The following is a 5,136-nucleotide window of genomic DNA, read 5'->3' on the forward strand; positions in this document are numbered from 1 at the left end:
TTCGGGCTGTGGTGGTGGTTGAATCTCCTCTTGGCCTGGTGATGTCCTTGCCTGTCACCTTCTTGTGGGGAGCCTGGCTCTGTGCTGTGGCAGGATGGGGGCCAGTCCCGTTTGCTGTAAGGGAATCCGTGTCCACCTCTGCCCCCCTCCCCCAAGCCCTGTGTCAGACCTTCATCTCACCTCCTCCTAGGTCTTACTTTCTGCCTTACTCTGTCCTGCCCGGCCTCTCCTTCTAGATCATTCCCTTCCCCAAGGACACAAGGCTCCCTGCTGACTCAAAGTTTGCTACCTATTCTGTTTGCTCATTGTCATACAACTCCTGGAAGCTCACGAGCAAATGGTCTCAGTGCTAAAGGTCTAAAAAAGTCTGCACGTTAGGAGAAAACTGTAATGAAAATTTGGGGGGTTGAGAAAACACAGTGCACTGCAGGAGCCCTAGTTTTCTAAGGGCATCTAGCCACCCTCCCCTTAAGTCTCGTCCAGGCTGCTGACCCCCTCCCAGCCCCTCGGGTGCCCCTCCACGGCAGGTCTCCCCACCTGGGACCCTTGGCACCAGACCTGCTCTCTGGCCCTGGGTGCAGGCCAGCCCCTAACACCAGAGCCCGAGTGTGTCCTGGGAACACAGAGTGGGAGGGACTGTTGCTCCCAGGGCCCTGCACCTGCTGGTGGGTTGGGCACTGCGGGTTCAGGGCGGCTTTGCAGAGTGAGTTCTGTTCTCCCCGACACGTTGTGCTTGAAGGGTTCAGAGGCAGAGACGAAGTCCTCAGATCATTCATTCAACAAACACTGTGTCTATTTCCTGCCTGCCCCTGGACCGGACGGTGAGGGCACAGTTGCAGAAATGGCCGCCTGAATATTAATACTTTCACTGTGGGCTGGACGCTGCTAGACAGCACCTGGGTGATTTCATTCACTACGAAAAACTTCGGCCGCGTTGGAGACACACTTGTGTGACTTATCCTCGCTTTGCAGGCAAAACTTGCAGTATGAAGGGTAAGTACCCTGCCCATGCTTGCATGCCAGTGAGCAGTGGAGCCCACAGTGGTGGCCCTGGGTGACAGTAGGACTGGGGAGGCCGTTCCCGCAATGTGGGACCTGCACAGTCCCAAGACCCCAGCCTCCTGGGCCACTTGCTTTCCTCATATTCAAATGGGCTAAACCGCGCCCCGCCTACCACTCTCCTCTCACTCTGCTGGTACTCCTACTGCTCTGTGCTTGCCCCCATCACCCCCATCCCAGGGCACCGCCAGCACAGGGTGGTGCTGTAAAACAGGCTTTCCTGAGTGTTTGAGACGAACAGTGAAGAAATGAAAATGTGAAGGGTTCCTCTAGCGTCCTGGCCTCAAGCAATTTCTCTCTGCCCATCTATCCTCAGATGTCAGCTTGCTGCCCTACTTCCCACGACCTTGACCCCCTTCTCCTTCTCTCTTTTCTGCTTTCCCAAGATTCTGCCCTCCCACCCCACCCCCCCCCGCCCATGCCTGAGAACGGAGCAATTGAGCACTATTTCATTTTCCCCTCACCTTTAGATCACGCCCATGTGGCCTGTGTGTGTATCCAAGTCCGCGTATGCCAGTTTGTACATTGTATGGGGATGGGGGGCCTGCTGCATTTCCACTGAGTTCTTTCAAGTTCTTTTTTTTTTTTACATTTTTCTTTTTGCGGTACGCGGGCCCTCACTGCTGTGGCCTCTCCTGTTGCGGAGCACAGGCTCCAGACACGCAGGCTCAGCGGCCATGGCTCGTGGGCCCAGGCGCTGCGCGGCATGTGGGATCTTCCCGGACTGGGGCACGAACCCGTGTACCCTGCATCGGCAGGCAGACTCTCAACCACTGCGCCACCAGGGAAGCCCTCCAGTTATTTTCTAAACGAATGAGCCGTCTTCTCTTAGACTGATTGTGTTGCCTTCTTATTTGCAGCCAGTTTCTGCTTGAAATGGCGTTTTCTGCCTTGCTTGCCTCTTGGGTTTTGCTCTGGAGAGCAAGCACTGTGTTTTCACTTATAGAACAAAGGTGCGCAGCCCTGCTCTCAGGGAGGCTGGGGTCCAGGGGGAGACGGACGCCGAGAGAGTGGTTTCAGTGGTAGAGCTCGGTGCGGGCCGGAGGGGGAGTCAGGGCACCTCGGTTCCCAGAGGTGGCACTTGATCTGAGTCTTGAAGGACAGATTGAAATCAGCCTCTCGGACAATGGGGAGAAGGCATTCCAGGCAGAAGGCACAGCTTCAGCAAAAATAAGGACACGAGAGGCTTCTTGCTGGATGTGGATTGAAAGCAGGTATGAGAAGAGAGGGGGCTGGAATGTGGTGAGAAGGTGGCAGTTACCTCTCCGAGGGCCGCAGGAGAGTCTCAAAGCGGATGCAGGAAAGATTAGGAATTGCGGAGGGATGGGGGTTGGGTGGGGACGGAAGCCCGGGAACAGAGGAGGGCTGAGGTGGGGAGGGCTGGGGAGGAGGGGCTGGACTGGAGAGCTTGTTAAGAAGTAGAACTGGCAGGACCTGCGAGGCATGTCTCCACCTCGCCGGGCGTCACCTTGCTCTTCCACTTTCACACGGAGCCCGAGGGAAAAGGCACCTGTGATGAGGTTGTCCTCGGAGCTGGCAGTCAAGGGTGGTGTCTAACAGGGGCAGAAGGGACAGTAGTCCCAGAGCTGGGCCTCGAGGAGGCTGGTCTCACCCCTCCTAGGTTAGACACTGCTGGTAGGCAGACCTCAAAACAGCATCTGGGAGAGAAGGCAGTTTTGAACAGGTGCAGGGAACTCCTGCATGGAGAGGTGCCCCGCGGCCACGCTCCCACCCCTCTCCCCATCAACCCCACCCACCCCCTGTCCCTGGAGCCTGGCAGAAGAGAAAGTCAGGCTGAGTTGACCTTGGGAGGAGGGGGGCTCCTGGTTCCTGGAGCTACAGGGGCTGGGGAGGCCCAGCCCAGGGAGCCTAGAGGGGCTTGGGATCCTGCCAGCCCTGCTGGGCCGCAGGCACAGCCGTCGCCTCGCTTTCAGCCTTCCTCCCCCCTCCCTAACAGCTGCACCCCCTCACCCCCGGTACCGATCCTTGAGCCACGCGAGCTTTGCACCCACACGAGCTTTGCACCCACTCATGGTGTGCAGATGTGAGAGTGTGAGGGTGCCCCCAAATCAGGCCCTCGGCTGTGCTACCCCAGTGCCTGCTCGACTTCAAGGCTCAGCTCAAAGCTCCTCCAGGGAGAGGCGCTGCATCCTCTGTGCCCGCATAACTTCTGGGTCACTGCTCTCGGCACCTCTCGCCCCATCACCGCAGGTGTCCGTTTCCACACTGGCTTCCTGTTACCTCGGGTGCTGCTTGAGGGTAGACGCTTTATTATGAGCCAAGCATGAGGCATGGCGTGGGGGAGCTCGCTGCAGATATGGGAGCCTCTGCCTTCGGGTGTTCCTTGTGGACGCCTGGTGCTGCTGTCCTGTTCTGCAAGTCAGGTGGTTGTTAGAAGCTTAACGGTGCAAGACACTACCACCCGCCCCCAGAAAGGCTGACGTTAAAATTGGACGATTGTTGAAGGGCACGTGGAGCCACCGGGAAGCTGCTGTGCTGCTGGAAAATGGGCCAATTGTACGAGCACTTGGGAAACTAAAGCCAAACCTGTGCCTATGCTATGCTCCAGGCAGAAGGAGAGCACGTGTCTGCGGAAAGGTGTGTGTGAAAAGGTCCACAGCAGCCTCACGCATCACAGCCCAGACGTGGAAACAACCCAAGTGTCCACCAACAGGAGAACAGATAAATAAATCGTGCTACGGCCCTATAATGGAGTACTACTCAGTGATGAAAAAGGACCAACGACTGCTACGCATCCAGCATAGATGACATCACAGGCTATATATTAAGCACGAGAAGCCAGACACGAAAGAGCCCAGACTGCGTGATGCCATTTATATAAAGTTCAGGAACAGGCAAAACTAATTGGTGATAGAAGCCTGTGGTACTTCTGCTGGGGTGTGGTATTGACAAGGCGGGGGCACGAAGGACCCTTCTCTGAAAGTTTCCCTGGCTTCTTGTAGGTGGTGATTACAAGGGTGTATGTATCTGTAAATAACTCATCAATCTATACACTTAAGATGCGTGTACTCTGTTTTATTCTGCAATAAGGAAGTTAAAAGGACGGGAAACACAGCTTATAAAAGGGCTTCTGAGATTCTAATTAGTTCCTTTAAACCCACTGTAGCTTTTTCAGCAAAAATGAGGGAGGCCCGCCTGACCCACGTTTTCTTCCGGATCCCAGAGGATTCGAATTTACGGGCGCAGAGGCCAGGGCAAAAGCCTTGCAGGGCTGCTGCTGGGTGGAGGCTGCTTCCCTGCCGGGAGGGTGGGCACCGCCGAGGGCAGCCCTGATGACCCCCTCCTCCCCCGGCTGCAGCCAGACCCCGCTCTTCCTCGGGTTCCTGGAACCTGCCCGACCCAGCGGTGTTTCCAGCACTTAAGGCTGGGAGCTCAGCCGCTCCTCCACTCCAGGAAAATATTTGTTCAGGGACTTGGCACCCGTAGAGGAGGAAATAAAAGCCACCTTGGAGTCGAGCGGGCTGCGCTGCTGCGGTTGCTTTGTCTGCCCCTCCAGGTTGCCTCGCAGGCTCTCAGGCCCGCCGTCCCGGGGCCAGGCCCAGGAATCCCACTCCACAGACGGGCCTGGGGTGCCAGCTACCCCTGCATTCCTCATTCCGTTCCGGCAGTCATCTGTCAGCCTAGTCAGCAGACGGTTACGAAACCTACTATGTGCCTGGCACAGTGCAGGGCCCTGGACGCTGTCGGTGAACCAGGCCCTGCCCTTACCTCCAGGCTCTTGCGAGCTAGTGAGGCAGGCTGGCCGGTGGGGAGGCCGTGACAGCCTAGGGGCAGCTGTGGAGTGATGGAGTTGGGGCCAGGGTAGGCAGGCAAGGCTGGCAGTCGGGGGAGGATGGGCGGGCACCTGGCGTCAGGCTGAGGGGTGAGGAGGCAGAGATTAGGGGCGATCAGACGGGGCAGCACGGTCAGAGGCCCAGAGGCGAGAGAGAGCAAGGGGCTTTGGGGTGTGGACGGGGGCAGGGTCGGCCGTGGCTGAGACCCAGGCATCAGGAGACCGAAGGCGGAAGCTGCCCCTGGCGCCGTGGGACCTCCCAGCGTGAGTTCAGGAACGTGGAC

The sequence above is a fragment of the Stenella coeruleoalba genome (assembly GCF_951394435.1).
Source record: "Stenella coeruleoalba genome assembly, chromosome: 13".
Lineage (NCBI taxonomy): Eukaryota > Metazoa > Chordata > Mammalia > Artiodactyla > Delphinidae > Stenella > Stenella coeruleoalba.